The sequence below is a fragment of the Suncus etruscus genome, chromosome 6 (genome assembly GCF_024139225.1).
Source record: "Suncus etruscus isolate mSunEtr1 chromosome 6, mSunEtr1.pri.cur, whole genome shotgun sequence".
Classification (NCBI taxonomy): Eukaryota; Metazoa; Chordata; class Mammalia; order Eulipotyphla; family Soricidae; genus Suncus; species Suncus etruscus.
In genome coordinates, this window is record NC_064853.1 from 17796680 (window position 1) to 17820346 (window position 23667).

Below are 23667 nucleotides of genomic sequence, written 5' to 3' on the forward strand. Positions count from 1 at the left end.
TGATTTTTTGAGTCACACCTGGTAGCGGTCAGGGGTCATTCTATGCTCTACACTCAGAAATCGCTGCTGGCAGGCTCGGGGGACCATATGGGATGCCGGATTTTGAACCACCGTCCTTCTTCATGCAAGGCAAATGCCCTACCGCTATGCTATCTCTCTGGCCCCGGGATTTCTATGTTCTTTCCCATTTTTCTGAATACCCAGCAGCTTTCAGCCAATATTATGGACCCATCTATAAAGGTTCAGCTGCTCATATGATTTGCCTTCAACTGTGAAAGTATTCTCTTTCTGTCAGAATGAGTCATGTATGGTGGAAAGCTGCTTTGGTGTCTGGCATTCTGAAAAGGCTCTGGAGTTTTCAACTGCCATCAGACTACCTGGGAAGAATTTGCTGACATCCTATTTTTTTAGAGCTTAAAAGAGCATCGCCATTAATTTTTATATGCTTAGCTATTTTATGAAGCTAAGGTTATTATCATATGATGACCATAGAATATTTTAGGCTTGTGGGGAAACTTGCATAAATAATACAGAAGAGTATTCCAAAATAAAAGTAAATGTAGGGGCTATAAGACTATACCAAGACTTTGCCTGAAGAAAATCCTCTGGCAGGTAGTTACTCCCTACTAAATGTAATTCTAGCCTTAGGAAAATATGCGTCTTTTATTAGGCCATTTGGGGGGGGGGTTGAGCCACACCCGGTGACATTCAGGGGTTATTCCTGGCTATGCACTCAGAAATCGCTCCTGGTTTGGGGGAACCATATGAAACACTGGGGGATCGAATTGCGGTTTGTTCTAGGTCAGTTGTGTACAAGGCAAACACCCTACTACTGTTCCAACACTCTGGCCCTTATTAGGCCATTTTTTACTTTTGTCTACAGAGAAGTTCAATAAAAATAATAAGTCAGAGGGAGAGAGAGAGACGCAGAATAGTCTCACTCATCTATGGGTTTTAAGAAAAATAAAAGTCATTTTTGTAACAATCCTCAGAGACAATGAGAGGAGGGCTGGAACACCAGCTCACTTCATGAAGCTCACCACAAAAAGTGGTTAGTGCAGTTATGGAAATAACTACACAGAGAACTACCATAATCATGTGAATGAATGAGGGAATGGGAAAGCCTGTCTGGAGTACAGGTGGGGGTGAGGTGGGATGGAGGGAGGGAGATTTGGGACATTGGTGGTGGGAATGTTGCACTGGTGAAGGGGGGTTTTTACATGATTGAAACCTAATCACAATCATTTATGTAATCAAGATGCTTAAATAAAGGAAAAAATGAAGGAAAAAAAAAAGAAAAGATAAGGCCTCCCAATGTTTACCACAGGCTGGGTTCTTTACACTGACTGTATAGAAAGAGGAGGTAGAGTAAATGCTTCCCATATACACCTTAAACCAGGTCCTTTGCCTGGTCTGTATTGTGAATGGGGAGTCAAAAAAATAATATACTCTATATAAGAATACTAGATTAGGCCTCAAAGGGATGATATTTGTCCCTTAATTCGCATGATTGGTGTTACCAGTGCCATCCATATCATACCAGTAGTGATATGAGTCCTATTCAGCAGAATGCATTTAAGAAAAGGAACTTTTGAGCACCTCTTTTAGATATTAAGGTCAAGAAATGGGTTTAATATTTTTGCTGTCAGGGGCTGACAGAAAGTGTAGCAAATAAAGCAATCACTTTGTATGCATCCAATCCAGGTTTGATCCTCTGCACTCAGTCTGATTCTCCGGTTTCCTCAGCCTGACCAGGAATGATTCCTGAGCACAAAGCTATAAGTAGTATATGAGAAACACCAAATAATATCAAAAGACCAAAAATATTACAATTTTAGCTGTTGTGGACTGCTTACTAATGTTTTGAAGTTATGAAATTCTGCCCTTAAAATGTATATCTACAGTTCTGGGGTAATTACAGAGAAGCTAGTATATTTGTTTTGCATGTAGCTGTCTTGGTTTATTTGTTTGTTTGTTTCAGGCCACACCCAGTGGCACGAAGGTAGCTATATGCACTCAGAAATTGCTCCTGATGGGCTCGTGGGACCGTATGGGATGCCAGGGCTCGAACCCAAGACAGATTGGGTTTTATTCCTGTCATCCCAAATGTTTCCCCAAATCCTCCTTGAGAACTTGAATTGAACCTTTGAATTTATTGGCAGAAAAGTAAGATTTGTACTAGGAAGGTCTAAACAAAGTGAAACAAACTAGAACAGCAGCAGCAACAATAGCATCATCATCAAATACAAAATAAGTAAACTAAAAAACCAAAAAGCAGAAACAAAGATCAGTACCTGACTTTATATGGATAATATTCTAATTCACTTGGCATGTAATTGACTACCAATCAAATTGACAATCACAACCCATTAGAATAATGAGTGATTAGTTTTCTTGGTGCAATTTGAAGATTAAATAAGTTTATGAGACCTTATAAAGCACACCCGTAACCTCAAATCTCTGTCCTAAAGTACCTGAAATGTAATCATTGAAATTTCTAACCATCACAGAAAGTTTCCAATACTTTTATCATAAAATATATCTTTTCAAAGTCAGGGTTTTTTTCCCCCAAGAATATATGACTCTTCTTGTTAATGTTTCCAGAGTTTATTCTGTGCCACTACCACTCCTTCCCTTTCCTACCATAATAACAGGAACCTTTTTAATTTTGGTTGTTAAAGGTTTGGTCTTATGATTTCATTGTTGTTGACTTCATGGCTTGGACATTTACTTCTGTTCTTTCATAATACCACCAATGCACCTGAGTCCCCATGACCCCTGTTCCCATCATTTTACATTTTTTGTTTTTTTTCTTCCATTCAATTAATTTTCTTCTCTGGAATAAAAAGTGATCTAGACAACCTACATTAAGACCATTGCATTCTTTCATGGAGTTATTCTAAATTCCACATAATTGATATCACCATATTGTAGTGAAGTGCATAATTCTATACTTCCTTACACCTATATTGTATTCCATATACCACACCTTTATCATCTACTCATCTGTTGTTGAACATATAGGTTGATTTTAACTCTTAACTCTAATACTGAGTATTGGAATGGATAGCGGTGTTCATATGTCTTATTGAATAAATATTTTTCTGTCCTTGTTATAGATACCAGAAATAGAGATTGCTGGATAATATAGAAGCTTGAGTCTAAGTTTATTGAGAACACGCCATACTTTTTTCCATAAGAGTTGAACCAGTCAGCATTCCGAACCAGAGATGACAATTACTTTGTTCCACAACCCTGCAAACACAGATTGTGTCTAATATTTTTGTTTGTTTTTTGTTTGTTTTTGTTTTGAGAAAGAACACAGTGATGCTCAGGGATTCTCCTGGCTATATGCTCAGAAATTGCTCTTGGCTTGGGAACTATATGGGATGCTGGGGGATCAAAACTTGGTCTGTCCTGGGTTAGCTGCATGCAAGGAAAATGCCCTACCACTCTGTCATCGCTCCGGTCCCAGATTGTTCCTAATATTTTTGAAATGTGCCATCCTCACTGGTGTAAGATGGTAACTCATTATCATCTTGATTTAGATTTCCTTTAAGTTTATTTATAAATCTATGTTTTATCACCTGAAATAAAAAGGAATAAATTGACTGTTCAGTTGGGTGGATCATGGTGCATTCTGAATTGAACTGGTTAATTTTGGTTTGGTGGAAAGAGTTCTTCTCTCAAGATGGCATTCTCCAACTTAGGTTGTTCCCCTCTATAAGCAAATAGCTTACAGCAAATTGCAATAAAAGTTATTTTTATGTGTCAATTGAGGGCTGTTAAGACATCTTTCTCTCCATGGTTTTAAGACCTTTTTCATTTCCTTCCAGTACAGAAACTTAAGACAGCATAGAAGGCTTTTCCTACTAGTAAAAGCAGAACTTTTTTTTGCCAAGCATTTAGATGTGATTTGCCTGGCAAAGCAAAGTAACAAAGAGAGAAACGAATGGTCATTGCAATTATAAGTGGGTTAACATTCCATGGTACTTCAGAATAGGTTTTGGGCAAGACTGCAAGGGGAGAGTGAGGGATAAGCATTGCACAACTGACTCCATTCAAACTTGGGAACAAATCCTTCTAAGAACTAGAGAATGAAGCACCTGCCATCCGATTTTTCACATAAAAATTTGGCAGAAATACAGGGAACAATTTGGGACAACTTTTTTTTTTTTTATTCCAAGTTAAAGGAACTGAACAAGAGAATCACTCAGATATGTCCTGGAGAAATGTACTTTTCTACCTCCCAAGGCCATTTAAAACCAATGAAACAGAAGTCAGAGTGGAGAGCTCATTTCCGCCATCTTATATTTCCCAAGTATATTTCCCTTTTGTGTCAAAATTTAGTTTGGGCATTTTAAAAGTTAGAAAAGTTTTGATTTTCTCTTTGATATTTTGGGATCTTGAGTCTCCTCTTTTCTGAGCTGTTGACCATGACATGCCCAAATATCTCAGATTCTCTCTAGTCGTTGGAACTAATATTATCTCACCTCTCTTTTTCATTCTTTCTCTCTTTTATTTTTCCTTCTACTTTCTTTCACTACTTTTCTTTTTGTTTCAGTAAAATTTTTAGAAAAGAAAATGAATAGAAATCCAGTGTATAACTCAATAAGCTTTGCAATTGCTTATACAATTGCAAATACAATTACTTCCTGCATAACAACTCACATACCTATCCAAGCATAAAATATTCCAGCATCCTGGGCAATATTAAATCTCTTCTGACCATTCCAAATCAGCTCTGGTTGCCCTAAATACCCAATGGCAACTAATGGCTACTTTCGCTACGGATTAGCATTACTGAAAGCAAAACTTTAGATATGTGAGATTATATAATAATACTGTTTGTGTTTTGTTTGTGTTTGGATTGTATTTTTAACTCATCCATGTGAATGGCCATATTACTATATTTATTGATATAAATTTTGTTTATTTTTATTTTGAAGTTACTTTTGGCAGGGCTAAGGGATTCCTCCTTATTTTGTGCTCAGAGACAAATCCCTCTGGGTATCAGGGGACCATGTGCAGTACCAAGGATTGAACACAGTCTGCTGTGTTCATGGCAAATACCCTACCTGATGTACTCTTCTCCTAAGTAATTTTATGGCATATAAATATAAAAATACATCACAAAAATGTATTTACTTTTTATTGTATTGATAAATATTTGTTTAGTTTTAGTTTCATGTTACTGTGAAAAACATATTATATAATAAAAATCTAATATAATTAAATAGCAATATACTGTTATAAGATATTCATGTTGATATTATCATGACATAATATATAGTCATATTTTTCAAATGTATATTATTAATGTATCTACATAAAACAATACAATTATCTACATCTGAAATTGGCAGTATTTATTGGCACAGAATAATTTATTTGTATGAAAGAAATTTTTGTATGCAATTTGTCTGAAAGAAATTTTACTTCTTTCATCCACTAATGTAATTACTGAATAGAAACAAGTGAGAAAACTACTTTCCTGTTAATGGAAGTAATTCGCTCTTTCTCTTAAGTGTGACCAGATATGAGACTTTGATGGAAATTTCCTAGTGGTACATGGGTGTGGCTTTGGGGGATCCTCCTGGTGATTCTCTACTAACTGGGCCAGTGGTTCTAGGGAAAGGTTGATGGAAGCTGAGCTGTGTCGTTGGGATGCCCTAAGGTTGGAGATGCTCAAGAAGAGGGATTGCCATTGCCAGAATGGTCACTCCTGAACCACAACAGTGGTTCTCAGGATGCCTCCAATTGAATTGGGGTTGATCATATGCCTTGTACCCATATCCCTATAGGCCTTTGTGATATCTTTTTATAATTATTTATAAAGTCTGTTTAGGGCTGAGAAAATTTCTTTCTTTGCATGGTAAAAATCTTTTTATTATGAATTAGGGTAAAATTTGTTTAAATTCTAGATTTATATCCATTGAGACTATTACACATAATTTTCTTTAAATATTTTCACGATTTATTTTGCAATGATTATTTTCTATGTTTTCAGTTAAATTTGCACTTCTGGGATGAATGTCTCATTTCTGTTTTACTAGATTCAAGTCATCAGTACTTTGTAAAGATTTTGAACCATTGTTCATGGTAACTTGGTCTACATGATGAAATTCTGCTTCCATTCCTGGTACTACAATATGTGCATATATCTATATGTTAGTTTGATGTTTATTGAATTATTTTTAATAACTATCTGGGGCCTGAGTGATAATACAGTGTGTTTGCATTGCACACAGCCCACCCAGGTTTGACCCATGCATTCCATATTGTCCTCTGAATCCTACCAGGAGTATTTCTTGAGTGTAGAGCCAGGAGTCACGCCTGTACATTTCCATGTGTATCCCACGAATAAAAATAAATAGATAGATAGATAGATAAATAAATATATGATTTCTTATACAAGTCAATGATTCAATGTTTTCATACATAAAGAATTTGTATGAATTTCTAAATTGTTAGCATAAAATATTTATAATAGCTTTTCAATAAGCTTTATCCCCTCTAGAAAAAAAAATAAGTGGAGTAAGAGCCTGTTTTTCTTCTGGGTAATTAATATTCTCTTTTCCCTCTCTACTTCTATCACCCTAAATTTTTATCACTCTCTAATTGTACTATTATTTTCAATTACATTTATTTGATATTCATTTTATTATGTATCTATATTTTTGGGTTTTTCAATTTTGCTTAAGTCTTTGAAATACATTTCTTTTTAGTTTAGATTTCCTTTGTAAATATAAAAAATTGTCTACAGTGATCTTTGCTGATTACTTTAATCTTAGATGATTAATTTTTTGATCTTAGATAAGTTTAATATATTTTAAACATTATTTAGAAACATACATTTTCTTCTAAGCAAGGTTGATGTACAGTCTATGAAATTTGATATTGATATACCATTAGCATATTTTAAATTAATTTCCAAATTTATTTCTCATTTTCTTTGACTTATGGATAATTAAAAGTGATATTTTTAGTTCTCAGGTTTTTCAAAAATTATAAATGGATCATAAAACAAATATATGTGAATTTAGCAACATGAAAATATTATAGATTATAAAGAGGGTTCCTTAGACCATGTTATCAAATACTAAAAAAATGAATGCTTATATAATGGGGTATTATTGTGTTATTTTTTTGTTGTTGTTCTCTTAAGTTTTGCTTCATGTATTTTGAAGCTTTGTTATTAGGTGCAAAGATATTAAATACTATGTCTTTCTGATGAATGGACTTTTCTTCATAATTAAATATTTCCCATTATCTCATAAAACTCCTTGTCCTAAAATCTCCTTAATCTGTTATTAATAGATCCAATCTTTATTTCTTTAAATTAGTATTTTCATAATAAATCTTTTTGTTTTTCTTTGCATTATTTGTGGCTGTATTTTTCAGCAAGATTTTCTAGGGTATTCACCTGCATAGTCTGATAATATTATTCTTTTAATTGAGTTATTTTGTCCATTCTTTGCATAATTAAATGATGGTATTGGTTTTACAAATACATCTCACAATCTTTGAACTAGTCTTTTCCTTTTGCCTTTTAGTTTTCATTTTTCATCCCTCAGATTTAATTAAGTATAATTTAGTATTTCATTCAATCTTATTTACTCTTTATCAAACTTCTTTATTTTACCTTCAATTACTTAATTTACTTATTTTTGTTGTAATTTTTTTATCTGTGCTCAGGGTTACTTCTGGCTCTATGCTCAGAAAATAATTCCTGAAATGTATTTACTTTTATATTTTTTAGGTCTTATATATCGATTTTAATAACAGAAGAATCTTACATGTGCTTCTCCATCACTTGCACTATCTTTATGTACTTTATTTCTAAATTATTATTATTATAACTGTGTAATGTGCTCTAATTGGTATAAATTTCATCTAATTTAGGTAATTTTTTGAGATAGGAACAATTTTAAGTCATTAGAAAGAATTTTTTGTTTGTCATTTACATAGTTTTGTTATGATATGCATATATTTATAATTGAATTTTTTATTATTCTTTTAATTTTTTGCTGTACTGTTGCTTGCTATGTATATCCCATTGATGACATGTTCTTTTAAATATTGTTAGTCTGAAAAAGATTGCATTTTTCAATATTAAAAAGATACTTGAAAATCCTTCAAAATATTTTTGAAGGAAATATCTTAAACTGAGGCTCTGAAACTTGACTCTTGTGATTCAATCTTTGTTTAGTTCTTTCAAGGACAATCTTCATGTAGTCTTAGCACATCATGGTATTAATACGATGCTCTTCCTTCTTATTCAGTAGATTAATGCATAGCTTGTCTTTATTACAATCTAGCTTAATCTTTAGAGTTTTTCTCAAGTTGTCAAATTGTATCAACTACTTTATATTAAAATTGTCATTATATATAAATACATATATAATTTTTTATCAGTATGATAGTATGGGGCCTGAGTGATAGCACAGAGAAAAGGGCATTTGCCTTCCATGAGGCCAGCCCAAGTTTAATTCCAAGAAACCCATATGGTCCCCTGAGCCTGCTAGGAGCAATTTCTAAGTGCCGACCCAGAATTAACACCTGAGCACCACCAGGTGTGGTCCCCCCCAAATTTTCTTATCAATAAAACTTAGAGTTATTTATGTTTGCAGAAAATGGTTAAAGCACTATGCTAGAAATATTCAACATGGCAAAGAAAAATAAAGAGGCGAACTAAATAACTAATAATACTGGACTGGAAAAATAATCTGAGTACTAGTCCCAGATCCTTTAATAGGTAACTTTAGTATCTGAGAATGATAGAATCTTGTTTTACTTATTGTATGTATGGTCACTTGCAAAAGGAAGATAATACGTATTCTATGTGATTATTGTGAAACTAAATAATAATGCAAGAATGTGCCAAACTCACTATCTGATTCAATGAATATTGTAGTGTCTGAATGATTAACATGAACATGAAGTAAAAGTAAAAAATAGAGAGTTTCTTATATAGACGATGCCAAAATGAATTATAACATAATGATTTAATTTCTATCCAAGCACATACAACTTTGAGAAGCAAAAAAATTACTTTTGGCTTTTTGGCTTTGGGGGCCACACGGATGGCACCCAGGGCTACTTATGGCTCTGTGCTCAGAAATCATTCCTGGCAGGCTCAGGGGACCATATGGGTTGCCCAGGATTGAACCTGGCTCTGTCTCAAATCTGCCGCCTGCAAGGCAAATGCCCTACCACTGTGCTATTGTTCCAGCCCCCCTGAGAAGCAACATTGATTTGAAAGCAATGACTTTAAGTAAACGTTGGAAGTATAGGCACAAGAGCAATTGTACAGTGAGTAGGGACTTGCAGTACATGGGCCTACCTGGATTGAATTTCTGGAACCAAAAATGTCCTGAAGCCCCACCAGAAGAGACTCCTTAATTTAGATTCAGAAATAAGGCTCAGGCACTTCTGCGTGTATTACCAAAGTAAAAACTTGGAAGAATAAGGATGCAAAGTCACGAGGCAAAAAATGTTTAATACTATATTATCCAGAAAAGCTGGACCAGTCTACATTTCCACTAGTAGTGAATAGGAAATTTCCCTCTGTGAAAATATCATTACCTATTGCTTTTGTTCTTTTTGATGTGTGTCAGTCTTTGTAGTGTTAGGTGATAGCTATTTTTGCTTTGATTTTCATTTTTCTGATGATTAATATGTAGAACATTTTTAATATTCCTTTTGGCCACTTGTATATATTCTTTGAGGACATTTACGTCCTCTTCCACTTTTTATGGAGTTAGAGTTTCTTATAAAGTTCTATCGGCCATTATTTATTTTAGATATTAGCCCATTTTCAATGAGTCATTGTCAAATATCTTCCCCTAGTCTCCTGGATATTTTTGTATTTTGATCAGTTTTTGTTGAAATGCAGAAAGTTCTTGAATTATTTTTGTCCCATTTGTATCTTTTGGTTTCTATTTGCTTGGCGAAAGGCATTGACTTCTTAAATATTTCTCTAGATTCAATGTTAAGGCGAGTTGTGCCTAAATTTTCTTCCTTATAACTTATGGATTCAAGTCTAATGCTGAGATCTTTAATCCATTTTGATTTTTGTGCATGACATCAGATAGAGGTTTGAGTTAATTCTTTTATATGTATTTAAACCCTATGTTTTGAAGGTTTTCTTTGCTCCACTTTATAAAATTTGGTCCCCTGTGGGAAGAGTAACTGTCACTATTTCTAAAGGTCTGTCTCTGAGCTTTTAATTTGATTCCATTGATCTGAGAATCTTCGTTAATTCCAGTATCATACTGTTTTCATTACTATGACTTTGTAATACAGTTTGAAATAGGAGAAAGTATTGTCTTTCATGATCTTTATCTGATTTCTTTAATTAAACTGATACTGAGCTCTAATGATAAATAAAAGAACATCATTGAGAAAAGTAGTTTGATGAGAAACAAGGTAAAATATATTACATATTTTTTTTCTCACCACCCATCACCAGTGCAACATTCCCATCACCAATGTCCCAAGTCTCCCTCCTCCCCACCCGACCCCCGCCTGCTCTAAACAGGTTCTCAATTTCCCTCATACATTCTTATTATTAGGACAGTTCAAAATGTAGTTATTTATCCAACTAAACTCATCACTCTTTGTGATGAGCTTCCTGAGGTAAGCTGGAACTTCCAGCTCTTTTCTCTTTTGTGTCTGAAAGTTATTATTGCAAGAATGTCTTTCATTTTTCTTAAAACCCATAAATGTGTGAGACCATTCTGCGTTTTTCTCTCTCTCTCTGACTTATTTCACTCAGCATAATAGATTCCGTGTACATCCATGTATAGGAAAATTTCATGACTTCATCTCTCCTGACAGCTGCATAATATTCCATTGTGTATATGTACCACAGTTTCTTTAGCCATTCGTCTGTTGAAGGGCATCTTGGTTGTTTCCAGAGTCTTGCTATGGTAAATAGAGCTGCAATGAATATAGGTGTAAGGAAGGGGTTTTTGTATTGTATTTTTGTGTTCCTAGGGTATATTCCTAGGAGTGGTATAGCTGGATCGTATGGGAGCTCGATTTCCAGTTTTTGGAGGAATCTCCATATCGCTTTCCATAAAGGTTGAACTAGACGGCATTCCCACCAGCAGTGGATAAGAGAGATGCTACGAAAAAAGAAAATTACAGACCAATATCGCTGATGAATGCAGATGCAAAGATCTTCAACAAAATTCTGGCAAATAGGATTCAATGCCTCATTAAGAAGATCATCCACTACGATCAAGTAGGTTTCATTCCAGGAATGCAAGGCTGGTTTAACATCCGTAAATCTATCAACATAATACACAACATCAACAGCAAGAAAAATAAAAATCACATGATCATATCAATCGACGCAGAGAAAGCATTTGACAAGGTCCAACACCCATTCTTGATCAAAACTCTCAGCAAGATGGGAATGGAAGGAACCTTTCTCAATATACTTAAGCCCATCTACCACAAGTCAGTGGAAAATATTACCCTCAATGGAAAAAAAATTAAAAGCCTTCCCTCTAAATTCTGGCACAAGACAAGGCTGTCCTCTCTCACCACTCCTATTCAACATAGCACTGGAAGTACTTGCTATAGCGATTAGGCAAGAAAAAGATATCAAGGGAATCCAGATAGGAAAGGAAGAAGTCAAGCTCTCACTGTTTGCAGATGACATGATGCTCTACTTAGAAAACCCTAAAGACTCTACCAAAAAGCTTCTAGAAACAATAGACTCATATAGCAAGGTGGCAGGCTACAAAATTAACACACAAAAATCAATGGCCTTTCTATACACCAATAGTAATAAGGAAGAAATAGACATTAAGAAAACAACCCCATTCACAATAGTGCCACACAAACTCAAATATCTTGGAATCAACTTGACTAAAAATGTGAAAGACCTATACAAAGAAAACTATAAAACTCTGCTCCAAGAAATAAGAGAGGACACGCGGAAATGGAAGCACATACCCTGCTCATGGATTGGCAGGATTAACATCATCAAAATGGCAATACTCCCCAAGGCATTATACAGATTTAATGCTATCCCTCTAAAGATACCCATGACATTCTTCAAAGAAGTGGACCAGGCACTTTTGAAATTTATTTGGAACAATAAACACCCTAGAATAGCTAAAGCAATCATTGGGAAAAAGAATATGGGAGGAATTACTTTCCCCAACTTTAAACTTTACTACAAAGCAATAGTTATCAAAACAGCATGGTATTGGAATAAGGACAGGCCCTCAGATCAGTGGAATAAGCTTGAATACTCAGAGAATGTTCCCCAGACATACAATCACCTAATTTTTGATAAAGGAGCAAAAAATCCTAAATGGAACAAAGAAAGCCTCTTCAACAAGTGGTGTTGGCACAACTGGGTATCCACTTGCAAAAAATTGAACTTAGACCCCCAGCTAACATCATGTACGAAGGTAAAATCCAAATGGATTAAAGACCTCGATATCAGCCCCAAAACCATAAGATATATAGAACAATATGTAGGTAAAACACTCCAGGACATTGAGGCTAAAGGCATCTTCAAGGAAGAAACTGCACTCTCCAAGCAAGTGAAAGCAGAAATTAACAGATGGGAATATATTAAGCTGAGAAGCTTCTGCACCTCAAAGGAAATAGTGCCCAAGATACAAGAGCCACCCACTGAGTGGGAGAAACTATTCACCCAATACCCATCAGATAAGGGGCTAATCTCCAAAATATACAAGGCACTGACAGAACTTTACAAGAAAAAAACATCTAATCCCATCAAAAAATGGGGAGAAGAAATGAACAGACACTTTGACAAAGAAGAAATACAGATGGCCAAAAGACACATGAAAAAGTGCTCCACATCACTAATCATCAGGGAGATGCAAATCAAAACAACGATGAGATACCACCTCACACCACAGAGAATGGCACACATCACAAAGAATGAGAATAAACAGTGTTGGCGGGGATGTGGGGTGAAAGGAACTCTTATCCACTGTTGGTGGGAATGCCGTCTAGTTCAAATATATTACATATTTTGGGGGCCAGAGTGATAGCCCAGCAGGAAGTGCATCTGCCTTGCATGGTGTTAACCCTGGATACACCTAGGTTATATCCCAGTCATCCCATATGGTGCCCTGAGCCTACCAAGAAGAATTTTTGAGTACAAAAACAGGAGTAACCCCTTTGTGCCTCCAAGTGTGGACCAAAAATAGAAGATATTACATTTTTTTCATATAAGCATTTAGTGAATGCATTAGTGAGGGCATTGTCAGATTCTACCACTGAATGACCTTATGTAGAATCCTTATTTTATTACTCCCCATTTTCTATGGAACAAGAAAAACTAGTTCTAGTTAGGTATTTTTGGTCAAGGTAATTTTAAATACAGTTAAATACAATACTCTTATGATTTAACATACCAGGAGCTTACTTCTTGCTCTTATAAAATATAAACAGTAGATGTAGTGAGGAAATGAGAAAATCATTCCAGATTATCATTTTTTAGATCTTGAGATGAATGGTAGCTTCCCAATGCACCGACATCCAGCTAACTTATGGGAAAATCAGTGGAAGATATATGAAAGATATATGAAGATCAGGACCATGAGTGAAGAACATCATATTGGTTTACGTTGCATTTGGCAGGAACAGAACACATTAGACAGAAAACATACGAAACAGAAAACTATGAGACAGAAAACATAGCCAAATGTGTGCCTAGGTAGAAAGAAAAATAGACTTCATGAAGTTTCTGTTATACTATTTTTTTCTCAAGTTCTATTATAACATTTCTCAGTTTTCATATATTAAAGTCCAAACAGCAGTAGTATTCATTACAAGTTATTATTGTATTTCAGAAAAATAATTCAAAGAAAGTGCTAAAGTCAGTGCATGACTTCGAAGTGCTCTTTCTAAGTAGCTTTTGCTGTTCTAAGTTCTTGACATATAAGTAAATGGTAGGTTCAGAAAGCATACAAGGGATGATATAATTAACTGAACCTAAGATATCAAAATAAATTTCCACTAGTTCATTATATTAGTGTAGCCATGATTGAACTGTGATTCAAAGCTGTGCACCTTTATTCAAACTACCTCAAAGTAGAGAAAATGTGAGACTGAATGGTTCAATGATGTATCTTCCACATCAACTGTATTGTGCCAGTCATTTCTTCCTTGGGGGATCCCTGACTGCAATTCAGCTCCATTTTCAGCCCATGGTGAGAGGAAAAGTTTATTTATTTTGAGAATACCTTCATGAGTATGTTGGGATTGTTTTCAATCAGGAAAAATCTATAATGTTTTATAAAACATGTGCAATATCATCCCATTAATATATTGGATGGGAAAAAGTCATAAAATTTATTTTTAAAACATCACTTCTCGGGGCCGGGCGGTGGCGCTGGAGGTAAGGTAAGCCTTACCTGCGTAGCCTAGGAGACGGACCGCGGTTCGATCCCCCGGCGTCCCATATGGTCCCCCAAGCCAGGAGCGACTTCTGAGCGCATAGCCAGGAGTAACCCCTGAGCATCACCGGGTGTGGCCCAAAAACCAAAAAAAAAAAAAAAAAAAAAAAAAACATCACTTCTCTTAATTACTATGTTTAAAGCTATTTATTTTTCTTTTGTCAGAAAATGCAATCAGTTCATTATATGTGAAGTCAGACATTTTATGTTTAAGTTATTAGATATACTTAGGATATTTTTCCTTCACTTTGTCCCCTAGGTTGATATAAAAATTCTGGAGACAGAGCTTCTAATCAAGCCCCCTTGCTGCTGCAGAGGAGAGCATCTGCAGTTTTGTGGGTATCTATAGTTCACGTATGGAATATAAACTGAGTCCTGGACATTACATGCATCACACTGAGATTGTGTTTCTTTTGCCAAAGACAGTTATAATTATACATACTACTTTTCTGGCTTCCTGCAAAGTGATTGTGCCCCTTTCTCTTAGTCACTCAAATTAAGAAATAACTTAAACAGTCCCTCTTACTGACTCTGTATTATGTCCTGTCCTTTAGGAAGCAATTTCTTTTTGATTTCCAAATCTATTTGTCATGACATCATTACCACGTGGGGTCTACCTGCTTCCCAAATTTTAGAGATTAAACTGTATTTGCTCACCCACTCCATGCCTCTCCACTCTAAGGCCAGGAGAGGTGGTGCATTTTTAAGGTGCTTTACCTTGCATGCAGCTGACCTAGGACGAACCATGGTTCGAGCGTCCAGTCCCATATAGTCCTCCAAGCCAGGAGCAATTTCTGGGCACATAGCCAGGAGTAGCTCCTGAGTGTCACCGGTGTGGCCCCAAAACCAGAAACAAAAACAAAACAAAACAAAACAAAAAAACTCTGCAGTTATTTTCACATTCTGAAGCCTCTATATTTTTGTCATGCACCTAGTTTTCAGTGTTCTAGATTAAAGTGAATCTAAGTGCTAGAAGTAAAATCTAAGGTTTGTAACACTTGGGAACACATGAACAAAGATGAAACAAGGCACTTCTGAGTGAACCATGCCCCTTAAATTATATTCTGAACATTTGATCTCATACTTCTCCAAACATTCTCTCACATGAGAGAGGGAGAAAAGTTGCTTTCACAGAATTTCTCAGTATGAGATGGAAATCAAAGGGAAGCATTGAAATTACAATCAAAGTAGATCTAAGCACCAAAACAAAATAAACCAAATGCAATTTGCAACTAGCAGAAGAAGATTCTATATTTGGCATAAAGTTAGAGAATGGCTTAACATTTTTCATGGAAAAGTGGTAATAAACTTTGAAGTAAATTAGGTTTGGGTTGTGGTGGCTGGCAAGGAAATCTACCATTTTAAGTACAAGATAGGCTTTATTAAAATAATTATAAAATTAAAATAACAAAGGTTGCTCTGGGAAATTAAGAGCATGGGATTTAGGTTGAGAGAGATCAGTGAAGAATACAACACAGCCCCAATTGTTGTAATGTCCAAATGCTGATTTAAAAATGTGGTATACTTCAAAAATTAAGAATTTTATAAGAGTAATATTAGTACCTTAGGTTTAACATAACCCTAGTAGTTATGGTACCCTATTGGATATAGCATGAGTATATTGTTTAGGTTCAGATATAGTTGAACTTTCCAGTCCTGCAATTTTATTGTAAAATTCTGGAGAAATTAGGATCTCTGTTCTTGAACTTTATATTAATGGGATATTCTTAGCTTTTTGAATATGTACTGGGAAATGCTGTTCACTATCTTTTCTGCCTGATCTAGAATGAAGAAAACTAACAGAAAATCAAAGTCAATGGATAAAGAACACATTTTTTATGTTCATTAGCTAGTCCTTCATGTATTTATCTATAACATCTCAGTCTTTAAGTTTCTTTCAATAACATTCCTATAAATAACAAACAAAAGATTTATGGCTTGTTTATTTATTAATGTATTTGTTTATTAATTTATTGCCATACCTGGCAATACTCAGTGATTATTCCTGTCTTTACTAAGGGGACCATATTATGCCAAGGATTAAATCTAGGTGCCCACATGCAAGTACTCAACTTGCTGTGCTATCTTTCCAGCCCATTAATGAATAATTTATTAAGTGAGGTACAAAGTTCAAGTTGAACAAAAATGAATGATTCCTTTTTTAGCTCCCTCCCCATCTTATAAAATATTCTCCTAACCAAATGGCACCAATAAATCCAGCTATTATTCTTTCCTAAATTGTCATAGAAGAGTGTCATAAAGCAAAAGAGACATAGAAGATCCAACTAAGTATCTTGAGATGGATATTATTCTGATTAATTCTGATGAGTCCAACAGAATTACCAGGGTTTTTAGAAGAGGTGTGCAGATCAAGAGAAGTAGATATAACAAAGATAGCATTATCTCCATGAGATGTGATTGTTGTCTTAGAATAGAAAGGATTATGGGTTGCTTTTAGAAATGAAAAGAAAGAAAACAAATAACTCTCAGAAAGAAATGTAGTCCAGCTATCTTAATTTCAGTCTAGTGAACCCATGTCACTCTTCTGAACTGCAGAACTTTAAGGTAATTCTTTCATGTTTATTTAACTATTAAATTTGTAGCAATTAGTTACAGCAATGCTAGGTTTCTAAAGTACAGTTCATGTATATAATACTTGTCTTTCAAAGAAGATACGCATAAAAATCAATTAGAGAGGACTGAACATGTGTTCAGAAATGTTATATTTTTGAGATTGTTTACATTATAGACACCTGACAATTCTGCAAATTATAAGCATAAATTACTGACATCATGTGATAAAACTTGATTCACCACAAGAATTTTCATGGATTATTAAATTAATAGCTTTATGGTCTCATTGAAGACTAATATTAGTTCTCGTCCTCAACTGTTTCTTCATGGTTTCACATTACCAGCAGGTTCAGGAATTCCCATTTTCTTCAGCAAATGAGGACAGAAATGAGAAAAATAAAGAAGCTTCACTTCATCCATATTTTAAAATTTTAAGAGCAAGTATATTTTCCCTAAGTTCTTCCACCTGGAATTCCTTATTAACTTTTTCATGGTTTTACTCCACATTTTTTTTCTCAGGAAATGAACATTTACATTTAAAATGTTTTTTGTTTTTGTTTTCTCATAGAAATTGAGTAGGCAACAGTATATCTTTATTTTGAATTATCATATCTACTAAACAATAATATATATGGCATTCCTATGAATTTATGCTTAAGTATAGGTAATGGACTACATGTATGCTTTTTGTGTTATAAATATAGACACTATATACAAAAAATTACATTATAAAATACTATCATATTTTATCATCACTTTTATGTCTTATTTATATTGTTATCAGTCTATAATAATATATACAAATAATTATATTTGCATGACATAATAATACATTGTATACTTTATCCAATATATAGGTATATATGTGGGTTGCTTAGAATATCTTTTACCAATACTATCAATATTTTCTAAGCGCAATAAACTAATGTAAAATAATTATTAGAAGAGAAGACTCTTCAATATAATTTTAAAATATTGCCATAACTTGGGGACAGAGCTATAACACAGTGATAGGGCACTTGCCTTGCATGCAATGACAAAAGGACCTACCTGGGTTCGATCCTCAACATCGCATATGGTCTCCTGAGCCTGCCAGAAGTGATTTATTTATTTATTTATTTATTTATTTATTTATTGACAGGAGTGATTTATAAACATAGAGCTAGGAGTAATGCCTAAGCACCAATTGGTATGGCCCAACCCCCCCCAAAAAAAATAAAAGATTGTTTTAACTCATAAGTGAATTTACAAAATGTTCCCTTTTTCTATGCTACATTTTTTATTAGTATCCATGATAAACTCCTAGTTTATAAAAAGAAAGATACAAATTTTTTCTCCTGGCTCTGTTATTTCTAGTATATCTATTCATTTATATCGTAGTTTTCTCATATGACATCATAATAATATGTGAGTCCCTACACTATTCTTATCACTCGCTGCACAAATTAACATAATTCTAAAAGCTTAAAAGCTAAAACGGAGGTGTAGGGAGGACAATTTGGTGATGGGAATCCCCCCTGATTTTATGTAAATATGTACCTAAAATATTATTGTCAACAATATGTAAGCCACTATGATCAAAATAAAAATTATATTAAAAAAGCTATTCTTATTATAATTAGGTAACACACAACATTATTTACAGCATTACATATTAAGGCCTCACATATTGGTTACTTCACAATTTGGTTGAATAATCTGTCAGCTTGATTGGGCTAAAATAAAAATGCCAACATTTTTCTGTTTCTTTACAGATCTTCTGGAGATAATTTATTTCTTTGATTCAGTAGTAAGCAATAGTTTTATAAAACACTAGACACTAACTACTCTTTCACAAGAGACTTGAACATGAATGCAATTCAGCCCAGTTTTACTTTTTAACAACCATCTCAGGTTACTCTAATAAAGTAGGTAGCAAAGACAAGAGACATTAATTTTATTTTGATACTAGGAAGTAGGTAACCATTGTCAATATACCATCAAATTAAGTTTTTGATGACAGTTCTCTTTCAAATTTATATTCTGTTCTTGGGGCTGGCATGGTGAAAGAGAAATTTTTCTTCCCATCCTCAGTCATAATGTCACTAAGGCCATGAAAAGGATTTAATCCCTAAATATATCTCAGAAATACCTTCTCCAGAAACGAATACATTGGGAATCGGTGCTTAAACAAGAATTTTTAGATCATAAAATAAACCTCTCTGCCTTTAAGAGGTAAAATGTGTTTAAACTTACACAGAAAAGTATTTATTTTAGAATTTAAGTGAGGAAGATAAGGGTATTCAGAATAAAATATTTTCAACTTTAGCAAATATTTGAAAATTGTAATATGCTGTTGGGGGAAAAATTGCTAATCCAGGCCTCAGCTCCTCCAAGTATCACTATAAATAGATGTTGAGAGATGGGTAAATTTAGTGGAAATCTGCTTGCCGGTTAGCTCCGAGGTTAGGATGGAGATCAGGACAATCTGTCCTTTTCCTGTTTCTGATGCGCTGATCCTTTTCTGGAAAGCATTATGCAATATGATCAACACTCCATTCGGAGGTGCTTCTGTGCTGAAAGAGCTGTTGCTGCAACAAGATTGGTGATTAGAAGCTTGTGTAGCTAGGCCCAGCAATCTGGTATATTATTGAATGTGGGCTGAAAAGCAGCAGGTGTCTTGTCTAAAGATGTCTTTTGGGAGCCCTTTATAAAGGATGAATTGTATCCAGTCATGTTTCATACTTATATGGAAAGAGAATGAGTGGGAGGTTAGTTCAGTATTGTCAAGTCCAATGAGAAACATTAAAGTATACAACTTGTTTACTTTCTTGACCATGTCTAAGAGAGTAAACAAACTATTTGGCAAGGAATTACCCACTAATTAGTTCATTTAGTTCCATAACAAGCCTCTGAGAACATACCATGGGAACTGCTCTGAGGTAGATAAAACAGTGTATACATAGATAAAGCTGTGAGAAGATTTGGTGTAGGTCAATCATTTTAACCTCCAGGAATATTTCCAGGCCTATCCTTTTCCTCTCATCTTTAAGATGGATATTATATATCAGACACAAATTAGATTTTCTTGGGATACTCTTTTGGTATCTATAACTAACATAACTCTAACACTATTTACCTGGAAATTACATCAAATCCCATAAATTAATAGCTAATTTCCAAAAGATTGTCACAGTGCCTATCGAATTAAAGCACAGGACCATGTTTCCATAATGTTGCTCCTTTCCTTTGTTTCACAAAGCTATAGGCAGAGAGTTTTGTGGCCTCTTTGAATTCAATTATTTTCTATAACAGTTCATAGAAATCAGCACAATATATCATCCTATGTACCACTTCTTAAAGGATATAGAAAAAAAGCTATAAAAATATCCCAAGATTAAGAATTCCTATTTGTAAGGTGTGATACATTATCCTTATTCTATAGAAAGTATTCAGCAACGTTGAGATATTATAAACTTAATTTTTTATTTTTATCAAAGTTTTCTATTAAAGGTCTAATAATCAATAAACCATTGTTAAGATCTTTTTCCTTCTATGAAGAATAGTTGCTAGAGCTGAACTTGTCAAGATTCTAACAATATCTTTTGTGAATGTGCGAGTAAGTTTGACATCCCTCACTTTCCCCTGCAATACAGAAATATATTCACCTATCCAGATTTTACTTATTAGAATAGAGATGCTTCTTATGCACTTATCATTTATAAATTAAGTAGTTTTAGCAACCTATCAGAAAACCAGGAAAATATAAATGCACCAACATATATCTTTATAACTTTATGTATATTTTTATCACGATGATTATTCTCTAGAGAAGACTAAAATAATGCAGAATCTAAATGGCTTCAATTATTTAATGCAGAAGTTTTCAGTAGGCACCACCCAGGGATATAGATTGAGGATGGGACTAAATATAAAATGACAAACATTTTCTGGAGTGATAAAGAGACGTTTATCTAAAATTGTGGGAATGTCTTCTAGTTCAGCTTTAGTGAAAAGCATTTCTGGGGACCTGTTCAAAAAATAAAAAAGAAATGCCATAAAATCCAGTTCTAATCATACTTGGCATTTATGCCTAAATACAAAAGCATTAAGTCAAAAAGATATTTGTATATCTGTGTTCTTGCCTCTCTTACTACAATAGACAAGAAATGGAAATAACCCAAATATTTCCAAATATGGAAGAACAGATCAAGAAATTGTGGAATGGTATCATTAATCATCAGGGATATGCAAATAAAAGATGAAATATCTAACATCTCAGAAGTGGTACACATCAAAAAGAACAAGGACAGGGGCCAGAGCAACAGTACAGCAGTCGGGTATTTGCCTTGCACGCAGGCCCAAGCCAGCAGCAATTTCTGAGTACATGGCCAAAAGTAACCCCTGAGCATCAATGGGTATGACCAAAAAAATAAAAAATAAATAAAATAAAAGGAAATAAAACGAATAAGGACAACCAGGTCTGATTCAGATGAGGGAAGAAAGGGACACGTATTTACTGCTGACTTGAATGTGGACTGGTGCAAACTATTGGGAAAACAATATTGATATTCCTCAAAAATCTAGGATTTTTGAGGCTACAAATTATCCAGCAAGCCCTAGGAATACTCCTAGGAAAATAAAAACAATGCACAAAAGGCTTGTAAATTTCTATGTTCACTTCAGCTCTATTCACAATAGCCAGAATCTAGTAACAACACAAGTGCTTGAAAACAGATGAGTGTCTAAAGAAACTTGGTACATATACACAATGGAATAATATTACCTGTTAGAAAAATGCATGAAGTTATGAATTTCTTATACATATAGACAGTTTTATTCTGTGCAAAATGAGTCAGAGAAAGAGGGATAGACAGAATAATCACACTTATTTGGAGGATATAAAAAAAAGATAGCATAGAAATAATATTAATAAAACAATAGAGATAAGGGTTAAGAGAACCAGTCCATTGTAGGAAGCATCCCAAATAGAATGAGGGAAATCAGTTAGGGCAGAAAAGGCACCACTTTGACAATGATAGTTGGAAATGATTGCTCTGGAAAAGAACTAGGTGCTGAAAAAAAAAAAGACAAAGATGATATGCATAAAACTCTTTCAGTAATAATATTTCAAACTGTTGTCTAAAAGGAAAAAAGGAGGGAGGAAGAGAGAGAAAAAGAGAAAGAGACTTGCTGCAGATGCAGACAGAAAAGAGGACAGATATTGGTGGTGGGAAATATACACTGTGAAGGGTTTTGTGAATTGTATGACTGAAACACAATCATGAACAACTTTATAAAAAATTGCGGAATAAAATACTGTGTCAATCTAAGTAATAACAGAATCATACAATTTGCAAAAACATGCATGTAAATAAGAGGATATGCTGAGTGATAAATCATATAAAAAGGATTAGATATAGAATAATATCTCTCATATGTTATATTTACAGAATAGAGCATATTGTGGCCAGAGATATAGTACAGAGTAAAGAAAGCACTTGCCTTGCATTCAGCCTACTCGGGTTTGATTTCTGGCACCTTGGATAAATACCACAAGCACATCAGGACTGACCCCATATGTACAGAGCCAGAAGTAAGCCCTGATTACAACAAAGAGTGATCTGAAAACACATAATAAATTCATAATTGTGTATCAGCAAAGATAACACAATGGGAGAACTTATTCCCCCAATTGAATGGTAGTGTTTCCTTGGGAGTATTGGAAAGGGAAGGGGATTAGTTTTTCTCTCAGGAGGTAGGAGGGTACTCAGGTGATGGTGATGGGTGTGCTGTTGGAATTATGTTCATGAGAAACCATTATTCATAATATTGTAATCATAGAATCTCAATTTAAAAAGACACCTTTAAAAAAATAAAGTGTTTGTTATTTTTGACACTCTGTCATGGTGTTTCGTTATAGCAACCTGAATAACTGAATTCAGCAGACCTACAAAAGTGCAGAAAATGTCAAAGCCTTTATAAGTATAAAGAGATTTGTTCTAGTGGAAGTGAATTGAGAAAATGTAACCAATGATCATTGAATTGTGAAATACAACCAATAAATATAAGCCTAAGCCACACTATTTTCAGCAACAGAAACATGATAAAAAGAACAGGGAGAAGGGAGGAAGAGTAAATAAGATCACAAGCAGGAGAAAACAGGTTTAAAAACAAGATTTGAGATTTCGATGTCGAGCTAAGGCTTTTCAAGATATTTGTATAAATATTAAAAAATGATCAGCACATAAAGAATTTTACTAAGGTGGTAGCATTGTATAAAATGGTGCTGAGATCTGTCTAAGGGTGAAAAACTGCAGGCATAATTTCACATTGATGATACCAGTATGATGACCCATTCTTACACATCATCCTCCATCCTAACTCATAGGGGATACCTACCTGGTTTGAGGACACATTACAATACTGTTAGTACTGAGGTTAGTTTGGGGCTAACGCTTCTCTAGGTAATTTAGTCACTCAGTTCACAAGGAAGCCATGGCTGAAAGCAACAGTAGCTCAGGAACTGCCTTAAATTTACCACTGGATTTATTTCCAATTCCTTTGTAATCTCTTCCTTAGAGCAGTAAATTCCAAGCTCACAGAGCTTTGCATTTAATTCCAACATTTAGGTTTGGGAGAGCTTTTAATACCTGTG

General features: G+C 34.4%; 1 long non-coding RNA gene and 1 other non-coding gene across 2 annotated transcripts in view; one reads left to right on the forward strand and one right to left on the reverse strand.

Moving 5' to 3' along the window:
* The window catches only part of LOC126011604 (uncharacterized), a 223310-nt gene that overhangs the window by 161312 nt on the left and 38331 nt on the right, over nt 1–23667 (reverse strand). The gene's annotated exons all lie outside the window — the stretch shown is intronic.
* Nucleotides 1306–1438, forward strand: LOC126012551 (small nucleolar RNA SNORA51). The gene has a single exon (XR_007497007.1). It is a non-coding gene; the product is annotated as a small nucleolar RNA SNORA51 (small nucleolar RNA).